We start from the raw sequence: 17,339 nt of genomic DNA, 5'->3' as shown, positions 1-17,339 counted from the left end.
TTTAGTATATTCACAGAATTACGAATCCATTACCTCAATCAATGTTAGGACATTTTCATTATCTTGAAAAAAAAACTGCATCTCCTTAGCTGTCACCCCTAAATCTCCTCATCTTCCCCAGACCTCGACAACAGTTCATGTACTTTCTGTCTCTATCAATTTATCCATTCCTGACAATTCTTATAAATGTAATCTGCAATATGTGTTCCTTTGTGACTATTTTTTTTCACCTAGCTAATGTTTTCAAGGTTCATTCATGTGGTGGCATGTATCATCACTTTGTTTCTTTTTACTAATGAATAATGTGCCATTCTATGGATATACCACATTTTGTTTATTTATTCACCAATTGATGAAATTTGGGTTCTTCCACTTTTTGGTCATTGTGTAATGTTGCCATGACCATTTGTGTACCTGTTTTTGAGCGACTGTATTTTTATTTCCCTTGGGTGTGTGCCCAGGAATGGAACTGGTAGATCATGTAGCAATTCTATGTTTAACCATTTGAGGAACCTCCATACTGTTTTCTAAAGTGACTGCAGCATTTTACAGAACTACAAACAACGTAGGAGGGTTCTAAATTGTCTATATCATTCATAAGACTTGTTATTATCTGTCTTTTTGATTATTATCTCCTATTGGGTGTGAAATGGTGTCTCATGGTTTTGATTTGCATTTTCCCTGGTGACTAATAATGTTGTGCAGCTTTTTATGTGTTTACTGATCACTTGTATATATTTTTTGGAGAGCTGTCTATTCAGATCCTTTGTTCATTTTAAAATTGGGGATATTTGACGTTATTATTGAGTTACAATAGTTCTTTTTATATTCTAGATATGTCAGATCTAGGATTTACAAAAAATTTTCTCCCATTCCATGGGTTGACTTTTCACTTTCTTTTTTTTAAAGATTTTATTTATTGATTTGACAGGGACAGCCAGCGAGAGAGGGAACACAAGCAAGGGGAATGGGAGAGGAAGAAGCAGGCTCCCAGCGGAAGAACCTGATGCGGGGCTCAATCCCACAAGGCCGGGATCATGCCCTGAGCCAAAGGCAGACGCTTAACAACTGCGCCACCCAGGCGCCCCTGACTTTTCACTTTCTTGATGGTGACCTTTGGAGCCACAAGAGTTTTTAATTATGATGAAATCCAATTCATCTGTTTTTGCTTCTGTTGCTTCTGCTTCTGGTGTCATACCTAAGAAATCATTGCCTAATACAAGATCATGAAGATTTGTGCCTATGTTTTCTTCTAAAATTGTAACAATTTTTTCTCTTACATTTACATCTTTCATTTGAGTCGATTTTTATATACAGTGTGAGGTAAGGGTCCAAACTTATTATTTTGCATGTGGCTATTTAGTTGTCACAGAACCATGTGTTGATAAGACTTCTTCACTGAGTGGTCGTGGCACTCTTGCCTAAAATCTGTTGACCATAGATATATGGGCTTATTTCTGAATTCTCAGTTCTATTATGTTAATTTATATGTCTATCTTTATGCCAGTACCACATTATCTTGATTACCGTGTTTTGTAGTAAGTTTTGAATGATCATCTAACTTCCAAATTTATGTAAGTGCTGACATTTACACATAATTTGATTATCTTTTGGTTGTACTTAAAAGGTCGTTGGTACTAGTATATGCTTGTGATTTGGAATTTTATGGTTAGGGCCAATAAATCATAATGGCTATGGGCATAAGTATTTAGAGTCAGAGAAACCTGGATTTGAAATAACTGTACTATATCCTAGATATGTGAACTTACATAATCCTCTCTTAGTTTCAATTTCCCATTTTAGAATTAGAACAGTAATACTTACATTCATGGACTTCTGTGAGGATTAAATGAGTTTATGTATGGAAAGTGCTCAGTAAAGATAGTTTTCATTTTCTTGGACAGATGTTAATTTGCATTACATGTTCATCATATGTGCACAGTAGCAATATATTGGCTTATATTTTGATTAAGAAATAGCAATAAACTCCCAGCTTTGGGGAGCTCATTTTTCAATAAACATGAGAAAAAAAAAGAAGCTAGAATAGGAGAAAAATAAAGTAAAACTGCCTGTGGAGAAGTGTGGGGAGGAGGAGGCAAATAGAAACCATGCATGATCCTTCTCCAGGAATTTAAGGAAACTCTTTCTCCAATAAATCTTTTAAAATAGTTTAAATAGTTGGTCTGCCTGCAAAGGCTTACAGCCTCTTTTGCAAACATCAAGGAATGTACTTTCAAACAATCTCTTGGAATCCCTTCTCAGAACTTACTATTGAATTTGGGCCTTTATGAGAGAGAGCAGGGCAGGTTTTTACTCAACCTACTTCAGTTCCCACATTATAATTCCCATTGTATTTTTAAACATCAGTTTTTAAAAACCCATAAGTCTGTTAAAAACAATAACAGCAGGAGTTTAAAGTACATAGGCTAAGCATTTTCCAGCATGTAGTGACTAATCTACTAAACTCAAGCATTAGCATTATCACTGTATTGAAAATGTCCTGGGCTCCCTTTCTATTATATTTGTGAGAACATTTGTTAACAATTTTCTTTTCCAAATTACTCCTGGGAGGAAGATTCAGTGGCCTCATCCACAAATAGCTCAAGTGAAAAGAAAGCATGTTGGGGATTGTGAACGGTCAATGATGCAACACAAGGTGGCACTCTTGTCCCATTGAGCTCTGTAGAGCACTACATTAGACAAAGGACACAGAACTTCAAAAGATGTGGTTGGTCTGAATGGGAGTCTGCCTGATAGACTGAACAGTTAACTAGCACAAAGCCATAGGTGGGCTTGAGAAAGTAGACTAGTACAGGAGAGCAGGAGGTCACTTAGCATGGTGACAGCCTAGTAAAATGAGACATAGTGTCTGGACAGTGCTTTATAGTATACTTATTAGTTACCTTTATTATGCATTTTCATCCTTATAACAATCATCTTTTTCACTGCTGCTCCATACGCACACCTAAAACAAATGTTAGATAATGACATTTCTAGGTAGAAATAATGGTTCCTCATGGTATTTGGAATAAAATTCGACTTCATTTCCAATCTTTACTCTTTCCTCATTACTGAAACATCTAGTTTCTGAAATGCATCCTCCTCTCTTGTCTCTGTGATTTTGTGCATGATATTATTCTACCTAAAGCCTTTTTTCTCTTTTCATCTTCATGGGTGATTCCCGCTCCTCCTTTCTAAGTCAACAAAGACATCACCTCCTCCTAGATGCCTTCCATGACTGCCTCAACTGGGCAGGAATGTGAGGGTTGAAGCTAACATATCTAAAGTACCTAACAGAGTATAGATACCTAATAAATGGTATCTATTGATATGGTTCAGGTCCAATAATTTAATTTTTTTACATACCAATAATTTTCATTTATTTATTCATGAGCATTTACTATTTTCTGGGTTTGTTTTTAGGTCTGTTATGTTTTTATTGTTAGATAATGAGCAGAATATAATATGCAAGTGTAAGATGGCATTTTCTGTTTTGTTTTCAGTGTTCTTCCTGATTATTTCATTCAGTAAATACTTTCTCAGTCCTTATGTACAAGGTGCTGTTCTAAACACTGAGAGTATAGGATTTAAAAATGGATAGCATAATGGAGAAGCTTATTGTATAGTGATTCTTAATATTTTATTATTTAAAATTTCAAGATGAAATTGCATCATTCTTATGATGGTATTCTAACAATTTTTTTTCCTGGATTATAACTGGTAGGTTGTTTTCCACTATTTTCTAAATACAGTTATAGCTTCTAATAGTTCATGTTAGTAATTCCCAAATGCATTAACCTTTGTTCACAGTCATTCTCTTAACACTTTTCTGCTAATTAACACTGCCTCAAAATGTACTCTTCATATTCATTATTATATCTTTTGATTAAAAAACCTCCCCAAACCCATTAGAGGACCCTAACATCAACCATAAAATCTGTCCCCTTTTCAAGATTTTATGCACGATTGTGAACTAAGGCCTTTGAATAGTCAGGATTCTTGCCAGCAAGAATCAGAAGGCACCTCAAAGTAGGCAATTGGAGAGGAAGACTGCTTTAAAGGTATGGGCAGAATTTAGAAAACACACTCCTCCAAGTTTAGCAAAATGGGGGGACAGTACTCCTCTACCCAAAAAGACTAGCTGTAGGGAGGGGGCTGTCTTACCAGAGCTGAAATTTCCATGGGGAGATGCAGCCAGTCCATGGCAACAGCAGGGAGGGAGCCTGGGAAATTAATATCCTCACCTCATTCTCCTACCAATCATAGTCTGCCCCCAGGGTTTCCTATTGACAGAAGCCCCTGACATCTAGATGACAAGAGATTCAGTTGATGCAGTTCACACAGGCCAACCTCCTGTGACAGAGATCAGGGTGGAGAAGGGTATAGCATGGATCTGGAGGAGCAAGTGGAAGAAACTCAGCACAGGCCTTGTTCAGAAACTGGGGAATGTAGCAATTCATATTTTTGAAACTGAAAGAAATATGAATTTATCCTACACTTTTTTGTCTTGTCTACAAATATGTCCCCCTTTCAGGGAAGAAAAGCCTCTCCTCCCTTCTTTTTCCATCCATAATTCATTCCATCAACATTCATCAAATCCTTCTTTAAATGGGTTTTGGGGGCACAGAAATAGGCACAGTATTCAATCTCAAGGGTCACCATCAGGTGGTGGATAAGAGAAATAAACAAACCTTACCTTATAGAGCACTGTAAGCAATAATGAATTAGGTGGAAGCACAGGGGCAGTATGAGCTCACAGACATGGTGACTATCCCAGATTACAGGTTATCTGGGAAGGCTTCCTGGAGGAGATGATTTGGGCAAATTCTTTGGTTAAGTTTAATTACTTAGTTTCTCTTTTTTCTTCGTGTTAATTTAACTCTTATTTAGCCCTTTGAAGATCTATAGTCAGTTATTTGGTTCTGAGGGTTTTTTTCTTGCTTCTTTTCCAATTTTACATTCTTAATTCTTAATTATGCTTTATCAGTTGCTTGAAATAGAGATCAGCAATTTGTATAATACAAATCTCTGGCACTATTTTTATCATCTTGCATTTGGAATGACCATTGTGATCTTATTTTATTTGACCGATTTCATTGGGTAAAATTTTAGTGTTTTTAGAATTGCTTAATTGGAAGCTGGGCTGAAGACATTCTACGTAGGTGAAATCTACTTATGCAAGTAATCAAGGAACTAGGGTAAAAGGGAGTGCCCTATTTTCATTGGACATGTTTGTGCATGTAGTTAAATTTTTTTTTAAGATTTTATTTATTTATTTGACAGCCAGCGAGAGAGGGAACACAAGCAGGGGGAGTGGGAGAGGAAGAAGCAGGCTCCCAGGGGAGGAACCTGATGTGGGGCTCAATCCCAGAATGCCAGGATCACGCCCTGAGCCAAAGGCAGATGTTTAACGACTGTGCCACGCAGGCACCCCTGTAGTTAAATTTTAAAACGCTCATGAACCACTCACTGTGAACATAAATTTGGGGGCACATTTCTGAATCTGTCTTTGGGTAAAATACAAAGTATGGATTACTATGTCAAATCAAAGTATGGATTACTGTATCAAAACATTTTTAAGGTTCTTGAGACATATTGCCACATTGCCTTTATTGTACACAAATGTCACATGCTTTCACTATTACTGTGAATAATATATTTTTGATACTTTCTAATTTTTGTTTGCTCCTTCCTGTTAGGCTGACAGTTCAGGTGAGTTTTGTAACAGCCATTTTACCATTTTACCCTGACAACAACAATTGATTCCAGTTTCCAAGGTTTTTTTTCCATTTAAAAAAATTTAAATTCAATAAATTAACATAAAATGTATTATTGGTTTCAGAGGTACAGGTCTGTGATTCATCAGCTGCATGTAACACCCAGTGCCCATGACATCACGTGCCCTCCTTAATGTCCATGACCCAATTACCCCATTCCCTCACCCGCTCCCCTCCAGCAACTCTCAGTTTGTTTCCTATGAGTAAGAGTCTCTTAATATTTGTCTCCCTTTCTGGTTTTGTCTTGTTTTATGTCTACGCCCATACCACCCTGAATGCACCTGATCTCATCTGATTTCGGAAGCTAGGCAGGGTCAGGCCTGGTTAGTACTTGGATGGGAGTCCACCTTCTTTATATTTCCAGAAGCAGCCTTATTGTGCCACCACAGAAGCATGAGCAGCTGCAGTGCTGCCCTCTCCTTAGATGTGTGGGTCCCAGCCTCCTCCCAGATTCATTATACTCTGCTTCTACTTTGTAGTTTGAAGTTTCCTATCACATGTTCTGATGATCTCACATTTTCCCTTTATTTCTAGTCCATTTTCCATTGGGTGTTGGAGTTTTGTTGATTTGTAAGAGTTAATTCACCTGGTGCATCGTGCCTGGAGGCAGAAGCCCCCGTGCTTATTATAAATCATCATTTCATTTCTGTTCAATTTGTGTATATATTTTCCTCTCTTTTTTTCTTGATCAGTTGTGTCAGACATTGGAAAATTTTATTTATATTTTTAGAAAACCATTTTTGTGTTTACTGAATTTCTCTGTTTCATCTTTGATTTCTATTCCATCAGCTTCTGCTTCTATCCATGTTGTCTCTTTCTTTTATATATTAGTCCTCTTCCTGCCTTTTCAACTCCTTCCACAGCCACTTTTGACAGATTTTAACAGGAATTCACTCGCGAAGGGGGAATGAAATTTTCAGAGTCATGGTCCCAGCTTTACGAAATAGAGAAGAGAAGAATGGGTTTGGATCTGAGAGCAATCCCTTTAAAGCCAACTAATATGATCCAAATGATGTATTTTTGGAATTTAACGTTTATTTTCCAGGGGAGAAAAATAAAATTTCCCCCTCCTCCACTTACCCTCTCCCCATCCATCCTCTGTCCCTGCTTCCCCCTTTGTCCTCCCCCTCCTTCCTTTGTTCTAGCTCTAGACACAGGTAAAATAATGGTTGTATTTAGAAGAATTAGAAAGGTTATGCTATCCAAGTCTTTCCCAGTATACATGCATCCTTGAAACACTGCATTTGCTGCAAGACTTAATGAACTGCTCCTGCACTAACAGCATGGTGAGTGCTAAGAGCCAGTTGCTTAAGTCAGATCTGGATTTAAATCCTGACTTACTAACTAAGTCTATGGCCTTGGGTAAGTTACCTACCTTCTCCAAGCCTCAATGTCCTTATTTGCTGTGAGAGCTTAAATGAAGTAATATCCGTAAAAAGTCAGTGTTTGGAACATGATGAGTGCTCAGTAAATGCTAGTTTTTTGTTATAATTATACATTTTCAACCACTATGGAATATGTTTCCTCTCATATAAAATGCCTATCATCTATCAATACCCTGAAGTCCAAAGGTAGAGGAACTTAATGTTTAAAAGCTATCAGCCATGGAGTGAACATTATGTGAAAAAACAAATATTTGGATAAACATCAAGAAAGCCAGAGGTTGTTGAAATATTAGCTGGCTGACAACATCATTCGAGTTGCTTAATGGTGCACAAAGGAAATGCAAAACACTCTTTTTAGAGGTGTGATATCTTTACCTTTAAGTTCTTTCTAAAGTATCTAACAATTAGGGAAGTAAGATATTTTTATATTGTAAGTGTATGGGTTTTGCTCACCTTTAGAGTTTTTTGATTCCTAGAAGACCAAGAGAAAGATTTTTTTACAGCGTTATTTCTTTTTCTTTTATGTGAATTCCATTACTTGTAAATTTCTTACCTTATAATTTATGTACCACTTAAAACATATTAGACTTTTAAGTAATTATCTTCAAGAAGCAGCAGCAATTCTCCTGGACCCTTAGCTCCTGTTGGAACTGGGTAGCTTTCTTTGCACAAGTCTATATATTAAGCAGCAAAGACATATGTAATTAGTTCAATTTCTTTCCGCGAACATGATCTGAGCACCTAAAAAAAGGCCAAAGAGCCTTCCAGACAGGACTGGCACCCATGTTCATGTACTGATGGACAAAGATAGCAGAGCAGACCAGCCTAAGCCACCATCAGGGATATCAGTTTAGTAAAGGGGAAACATTCTGAGCAAACACAATTTATGAATAATTAACATACACATTTTTGGTTAATTAAAGCTAATGTTTCTGAAAAATTCCATGCTTTTCTTTTGAGTACTGTGTGGTATTTTCCAACTTATTTTCTTCTTATCCCTTCATCACTAAACTTGCTGTTTTTCTCTCAAAACTCTGATTTACATTAAGCTTGTAGAATTCAATTAGGCTTCTTGAGGGTAGCCGCTAATCAGACACTTTCCAAGATTATCTTTTCAGTTGCTCTTCGATTGTGATTCACAACTAATAATGTTAAAAAAACAATAATGTTTTCTAACTTTGTCTGCCTGCTAACACTCTGATGTGAGACAGGCTGATAAGCTTTAGGCTTTACAGATGAGGGCTGAGGCCCAGATGAGTTAGAAAACTCGTCAAATTGCAGAGCAATCAGAGATTGGAACTCAGGTTCCCTAATTCCCTGTTCTGTCTCCTTTGTATGCTCAACAGAATTTTCTCACCATGTGACTAGTAGTACAGAGCCTTTCCACATACCCCCGAGTGCAAATGAGAGATTCAAGAATTCTAAAGTGTTTGGTCTCCCTGTCAAAATATATTTGCATCATTTATCTTTTGAAATTTTTCATGGAGTGTGTTTAATAGAAACAAGATTGCCTTAACTTTGTTGTAAAAAGCCACCTGTAGCTCTTGGTATACATTGCATAACTGGCTAAACAGTGGAAATAATTTGTAATTTGGCGAGACATCAGATGAAATGAAAAACAAAGGGATTAGGGATTTACATCAAGAAAGTCCTTAGAATCTATATTTTTTCTATTTAAAAAATAATATTTCTCTATAGAAGTGATATAGCGACATTATAGAAGCTATGGAAACTTCAGTGGGAGAAAAATTCTGCCTGAATTCAAGAAATGTTGTCACATCACTATTTTGTTTCCTAGTTTATGCACTCTTTTCCCCTATATATCTATTTTAAAAAAATACAGTTATATTTATAGGCCACACCAAATTTCCATTCTGAATTTCCTTTACTTAATATCATAATGTAATGAGCATTATATTTTCAAGTGAGAAAATTCAAAAGGGAAAATTACATTTTCAGATACAGATACCAATTACAATTATAAGTGTAATGGGAAGTCTTTGAATGGTGTGAGCTGGGAAATGATCATTTAGGTTTCAAGAAGATTATTCTGAATATTCTTGTTATATGTGACATTGAGTGCACACACTTATCTGTACTCCCCATTAAAGTAGTAAAAAAAAAATGACAAAAACATAAACTTACAAGGCCAAAGAGAACTGGAAAGTAAGTAACAACACCGAAGAAATATGTAACAAAATTCAGAGATCTGGAAAGTGGACAGAAAAGGTATAACATTTAACTGGAGAAAATAGAAACCTAAGAGACATGGGGAGAGAAGCTGTTATAGGTTGAATTGTGCCCTCCAAAAGAAGACATAGTGAAGTCCAAACTTCTTTCACCTCAGACTGTAATCTTATTTGGAAATAGGGTATTTGCAGATTTAACCAAATTAAGATGAATGAGGTCATTCATATAGGCGGTAATCCAACATGACTGGTGTCCTTATAAAAAGGGGAAATTTAGACATGGAGGCAGGCACACTTTGCAAAGGGAAGGAGTTGGGAGAACCTACAGGGAGAGTGTCATGTGAAGACATGGAATGATACATCTACAAGCCAAAGAATACCTGAGGCTACCAGAAGCTAGGAGAGAACAGTACTTTCCCTACTGTCTTTGTAGAAAAGCTGGCCCTACTGATACATTGATTTTAGACTTCTGGCTTTATTATTGAGACAATACATTTCAGTTGTTTTAAGCCACCTAGTTTTTAGTATTTTTTATGGCAGCCCTAGAAAACTAATGTAAAGGTCAATGAAAATGAAGCTGATATATGCCACAGAAATTTAGGCTATCATTATAAATGGGAGAAACTGGTAACTTTAAAGGTGGGTGTGAAAGATGGTAGGTCTAACTGAAGGATTAAATGAAATTAAAAGGACAGTTATCTCTTCAGGTCCCCCTTCCTCTCTTTGCATTCAGAGGACTACCTTTCCCCTCCTATAAGAGGAGACTGAAGATTTAGTCAATAAAATTATTGAACCAGAAATCTCTAGACTCAGGAAGAAGCAAGGATGAGACACCATACTGAAAATAGGGAAAATAAATGAAAGTCAGTACTTTAAATAGTGAGATCCCAACTCTCCCTTTGTCCACTGATCTCCAGAGCACTTCCTGCCAAACTTCTATATCTAAGCGGTAAACTAAGAAATTTCCTCTCTGAGGAAATCAGTAGATCTACGGGTAAAGACCAACAAAATGTGTGAACCTATGATCATACTGCAGCAAAATCCACAGTCAATAAGTCCTGTAAATCCTATAAAGATTCCAAGTAATATCTTCAGTCTTATTTTAAAATATGTATGAAAAGCAAAGAATCACTATGCATTTGAGAAGAGTCTCTTACATGGGAGATGAAAAAAACAAACATAATTAGAGGATACAAGAGATAAATGAAGAAACAGACTCTTAATTATAGAGAACAAACTGATGGCTGGGGGTGAAGTGGGGTGGTGGGATGGGTTGAAGAGGTGATGGGGATTAAGAAGTGCACTTGTGATGAGCACAGGTGATGTATGGAATTATGGAATCACTATATTGTACACTTGAAACTACTATAACACCATATATTAACTATACTGGAATTAAGATAAAAACTTAAAAAGCCAAAAAAGAGAGGATATCACAAAATCTATAAAATAAGAAGAGGTGGCCACAGAAACATGAATTTAAGAACTAGAAATAAATTTTAAAATATGATAGAAGAGGAAAAAAACTCAACAGAATTTGGATTGGAATACAAAGTTGAGGAAATTGCCCATAAATTAAAACAAAAACTACAAAGACATGGAAAATGTGAGAGAAATAAGAAGAAAACTAGATTTGTACAAGAAGTTCAATATTCACATTACAAGAATTGCAGAAAGAGAAAAAGGAAAAGAGGAAATTGTCAATGAAGCAATTTAAGAACGTTTCTTACACCTAAAGGACATTAGTTACTATTCTGATCACAATTGTGAGCCAGTACAATGGTTGAAAAAGACCCGTATCAAGATACTTCATGAAATTCTAGAACACTGGTGACAAAGATTCAAGAGCTCCCAGTTGGGATAACTACATAATTTGTACAGCCTAGTGAAAAACCAAAATGTGAGGCTCCTTGTTCCAAAATTATTAAGAATTTCAAGACTGTGACAGCAGGCCCTTAAACCAAGTGTGACTCCCTTCTGGATGAGGGATCTGTGTGATTGCACAGGTCACATACTTATGAATTGGCTCAGGCCCCCAGGAAAAAAAATCAGGAAATCAGAAGTATCTCTCTCCTCCGCATCATCCTAAGCTATGACTGCGATTCTTACTTCACTCAGGATATAGACACAATCAGAAGAGAACTACCTTATCTTTTCAACTCAGGAACTTTGAGACCTCATGCCTCTATGCTTAAACTTTACTTTCTCTTGTTCGGTGGCTGAACTATTCTGGCTCCAGTCTAAAGCCTATTCTTCAACTTGCATGTTGGATCCCATGTCATCTGGCCTATTCAAGAATTTTCTTTTTTATTTAGCTCCTTTCTCCTGCATCATCAGTTTTTGCTTTTTTTTTTTTTTTGGATTATTCCCATAAGAATATAAATGTCACCACCATCTTCAAAAGTACTCACTTGGCCCAAGAACACTTCTAGCTACAGCCTCATTTATCTCCTCCCCTTTATAGCAAAATTCACAAAAAAAGTTGTTTTTACTTACTATTCCACTTCTCCTTCCTCAACCCTGCTCCCCTCTTCTCTCTTCTATGCTTCAGCCAGGCTGATAGCCACATGACTCCACTGAAACTATCATGTCAATGTCGACAATGACCCTCATCTTATTAAAACCAATGGCCAAATCTCAGACCTCATTTTCCTCAAACTTTCAAGAGGGTATGACATGGTTGATCATTTCTTTATCCTTAATATTTTATAGGATATCACACTCTTCTAATTTTCATCCTACTTCACTGGCTACTTCTCTTTTATTTGGACTCCTCCCTTATATCTGGGCTTGAATTAGTGGTAAAAATCCAGAGCTCAGTCCTTGGTTTTCTTCTCTTCTGCCCCCTGTCAGCACAGAGGAAAGACACAAAAATAACTGCCTCCCAATTTTTCCCTGGAAGAGGTTTGACTGCATATTTTCTTAGCTGCTGCATAAGAATCTGGCTTCCACGCGGTGCCTGGGTGGCTCAGCCCTTAAGCTTCTGCCTTTGGCTCAGGTCATGATCCCAGGGTCCTGGAATCGAGCCCTGCATCAGGCTCCCTGCTTGGCGGGAAGCCTCTCCCTCTCCCACTCCCCTGCTTGTGTTCCCTCTCTCACTGTTTCTCCTCTGTCAAATAAATAAATAAAATCTTAAAAAAAAAAAGAATAAGAATCTGACTTCCAATCAGCCTATATCTAGTTGCTGGCTGAGATCCTCCTGGGATCCTGAAAGAGCAGGTGGGCACTACTCCTGCCTTCTCCCTTGGCTTATTCCAACAATTAAACCAAGTCACCAGCTTTTTCCTTCTGTCCACACATCTACTGTCCCAACTGTATGGCTGTCATCAGAGGAAAGGGCTCCAAAATAATTTAGCTCTGATAGCCAATGGGAATTCACACTCAGAAGTCCCGCAGGACCATAGCAATCAAATAAGCAGTTTTTCAGTGGGCGTGCAAGCATTTTCTGTGGGAGTATGTTTATGAATGAGGAGAATTGGTATTGTTAAAGTGTCCATATTTCCTAAAGTAATCTACAGATTCAGTGCAATTCCTATCCAAATTTCAATGGCACTTTTCACAGAAATAGAAAAAACAATCCTAAAATTTAGATGGAACCACAAAAGACCCTGAATAACCACAACAATCTGGAACAAGAACAAACCTGGAGGCATCACACTTCCTGATTGTAAACTATATTACAAAGCTGTAGTGTTCAGAACAGTATGACATTGGCATAAAAACAGATATATAGATCAATAGAACAGAATAGACAGCCCAGAAATAAACCCACACATATATGATCAATTAATTTACAATGAAGGAGCTAAGGATATACAATGCGGAAAGGATAGTTTCCTTAAAAATGATACTGGGAAATGGATAGCCATATGCAGGAAATAGGTTACACCCCTGTCTTACACCATGCACAAAAATTAACTCAGAATGGATTAAAGACTTGAATTTAAGACCTGAAACAATAGAATTCTTAGAAAACACAGGGGGTAAGTCTCTTGATATTGGTTTGGCAATGATTTTTTGGATTTGACAACAAAAGCAAAGGCAATAAAAGCAAAAACAAATAGGTAGACTACATCAAACTAAAAAGCTTCTGCACAATAAAGGAAACTATCAACAAAAAGGAAAGGCAACCTATGGAATGAGAGGAAATATTTGCAAAGCAGATATCCTCTAAGAGGTTAATATCCAAAATATACAAGGAACCCATTCAACTAAATAGCAAAGACCAAACCCAAACAAAACAAAAGCAAACAAAAAACACCCCAAATAACTCAGTTTAAAATGGGCAAAGAACCTGGATATACATTTTTCCAGAAAACATACAAATAACCAACAGGTGCATGAAAAGATGCTCAAAGTCATTAATCATGAGGGAAAAGCAAATAAAAACCACAGTGAGTTTCACTTCACATGTGTTAGGATAGCTATTATTTAAAAAAATGAGATAAATACTGGCAAGGATGTGGCAAAAAGGGAACCCTTGTATACTGTTGGTGGAAATGTAAACTGGTGCAGCCACTAAAGTGCAGATGTTTTTCAAGAAATTAAAAATAGGAATACTGTATGATCCAGCAATCCCACTTCTGGGTATATATCCAAAGGAAATGAAATCCTTTTCTTGTATCAACAATAAACTATGGAGGGGTGCCTGGGTGCCTCAGTCATTAAGCGTCTGCCTTCGGCTCAGGGCGTGATCCCAGAGTCCTGATAACAAGCCCCGCATCGGCCTCCCTGCTCTACTGGGAGCCTGCTTCTTCCTCTCCCACTCCCCCTACTTGTGTTCCCTCTCTCATTGGCTGTCTCTCTCTCTCTGTCAAATAAATAAATAAAATCTCTAACAAAAAAACAAAAAACAATAAACTATGGAAAAAGCCCAAATGTCCATTGACTGGCAAATAGATAAAGAAGATGTGGTATGTATGTGTGTGTGTGTGTGTATATATACATATATATACACACACACACACAATGGAGTATTACTCAGCCATCGAAAAGAATGAAATCTTGCCATTTGCAATGACATGGATGGAGCTAGAGGGTATTATGCTCAGCAAAATAAGTCAGTCAGAGAAAGTCAAATACTATATGATCTGACTTGCATATGTGGAATTTAAGAAACAAAACAGAGGAACACATGGGAATTAAAAAAAAGAGAGAGAGAGAGGAAATCAAATGACAAGAGACTCTTAACAATAGAGAACAAACCAGAGATTGTTGGAGGGGAGGTGGGTGGTGGGATAGGCTAAATGGGTGATTGGTGTTAAGGAGAGCATTTGTGATAAGCACTGGGTGTTATATGTAAAGATGAATCACTGAATTCTGCTCCTGAAACTAATATGACACTATATGTTAAGTAACTAGAATTTAAATAAAAATTTTAAAAAACAAAAAAGACACATTAAACGAAAAGAAATCATTATCTTGAAGAGATATCTATATTTCAAAATTCATTGCATCATTATTTACGATAGCCAAGACACAGATAAGTGCCCACCAACGGATGAATGGATGAAGAAAATGTGATATAGGGGCACCTGGGTGGCACAGTCGTTAAGCGTCTGCCTTCGGCTCAGGGCGTGATCCCAGGGTCCTGGGATTGAGCCCCACATCAGGCTCCCTGCTGAGGGCTGGTTCTTCCTCTCCCACTCCCCCTGCTTGTGTTCCCTCTCTCGCTGGCTATCTCTCTGTCAAATAAATAAATAAAATCTTAAAAAAAAAGAAAAAAAAAGAAAATGTGATATATATAAATATAATAATAATAAGATATATGTGTAATGTACTATTATTCAGCCTTAAAAAAGAGAAATTACTGCCATTTGCAGTAAAATGGATAAATCTGATGGGTATTACGTTAAGTGAAATAAGCCAGGGGGAGAAAGACAAATATTGCCTGGTAACACTTATAAGTGGAATCTTAAAAAAAAAAAAACCACCACAACAACAAAAAACCCCTGAATTCATAGAAACAGAGAGAATAGAATAGTGGTTGCTAGTGGCAGGTGGGGGTGTGAGTGGGGAAAATAAGGAGTGGCTGGTAAAAGAGTACAAACTTTCAGTTATAAGATGAATAAATTTGGAGGATCTAATGTATAGCATGATGACTATAATATTGATGACTGTTGATAGCACTATATTGTGTAATATAAATTTGCTAAGAGAATAAATCTTAGGCATTCTCACCAATAAAAGAAAAAAGGTAACTATATGATGTGATGGATGAATAAATTAACTTTTTGTGGGAATCTTTCTTTATGCATACATATATCAAATCACCACATTATACATTTTAAATATATTACCATTTTGTTAATTATACCTTGATAAAACTGGAGAAAAAGAAAAATAGTTGTAAATGGCAGTAGTTAAAAATAAAATGAAAGGGGGGGTGCGTGGGTGGCTCAGTCGGTTAAGCCACTTGATTTTGGCTCAGATCACGCCTGTTTAAGATTTGCTCTCTCCCTCTCCCTCTGCCCACCCTCCCATCTCTCTTTTTCTCTAAAAGAAAATAAATAAATAAATAAAACAAAAAAAACAAAAGGAGAAATAACATAACTTTCAATTTCAAAGTAATTCTCATTAATAGGAATAGCAATAATTTTATTTCAAAGCTGTATCACCAACAATATTTAATAACCATTTACATTATTTATCTTAAATGTCATACAAGAACGAGCCAAATTTACAGGGTGTGATAAAACTATGATACTCACAAATTGCTACCTGCTAGACGTTCACTGGTCTTTGCACATGTGATTATTATGATTTGAGAAAAGTATGTAATAGGCTGATATACCTAAATGTTGATTGACATTTACTTGATCATGGCATGTGCATTTCTAAGTATTAATTTATATCTTTTTTCCTCCCAAATTTGTCAACCAGGGCTCACAAAATTTTTTCGGTCATGACCTAAGGATATTTTCCTTTCTGCCAGTGCAGTATTATTGGGGGGGTGTGTGAGGTGCAGAATATAGAAAAACTTAGGTAACTGATGAGTAAATTTCCTTATTTTTAAGAGAATACAGCTAGAGAAGAGGGAAGAGAAGAAATGATATACACTACCCACTCCCATCAACCAGCCAAAGCAATACCCTTTATCACATGTTCCAGCACTAGGAAGCTGCACAGAACTTGGGTGAGTTCTATCTTGTTCTTATTAATATCACATGGTCTGTTCTCCAGAATTTATCCAGTTTGGAATGACATCCTCTGTACCTTAAGGTTCTGTTCAGCCCCCAATCAGATAACATTCTGCCTGAGAGTAGCCCAAGACATTTTTTTTTAAGATTTTATTTATTTATTTGGCAGAGACAGTCAGTGAGAGAGGGAACACAAGCAGGGGGAGTGGGAGAGGAAGAAGCAGGCTCCTAGTGGAGGAACCTGATGTGGGGCTCGATCCCAGGACTGCAGGATCACACCCTGAGCCAAAGGCAGACGCTTAATGACTGAGCCATGCAGGCACCCCAATATGCCCCCCGTTTAACCTAAGTGGTAGAATGTTATACACTGCTCTTATTTTATAGATATTGCCCCTTTTTAATATATGTCCTTATTTTATTTTATCATACATATTTTTTTTCTGAATGGTGTACCTTAGATATTATTTCATATAATTTTATAAGGGTTTTCTTCTTCTTTCCTAGTACAGGGCATAATATTCCATTGAATTGATGCACTATTTCCTTCAGATATGGACAATCATTTCAAAATCAGGAATAAATCATTATTAGTGTGGAATATTGTTAGGAAAATATGATTTACTAAAAGATGTCTTATCACCCCATTGATGATTTTAAGCACATGGAAAATTGAGACCTATTCCTTAAAATGGTAGTGGGATCATACATTTGTTACTTTAGTTCACATTTATCTGGTGGCTTCAGAATGGCAAATGCTATTTGTTATTTCCCATTTATACTCTCTCCTGCATGGCCAGTTATTTTAAGATCCCATTGAATATTAACTTTGAAGTAAATAAAGGGTCAGAG

The sequence above is a fragment of the Ailuropoda melanoleuca genome, chromosome 11, assembly GCF_002007445.2.
Source record: "Ailuropoda melanoleuca isolate Jingjing chromosome 11, ASM200744v2, whole genome shotgun sequence".
Taxonomy (NCBI): Eukaryota; Metazoa; Chordata; class Mammalia; order Carnivora; family Ursidae; genus Ailuropoda; species Ailuropoda melanoleuca.
The sequence above is the reverse complement of the archived record's forward strand: the minus strand, read 5'-3'. Positions refer to the sequence as shown.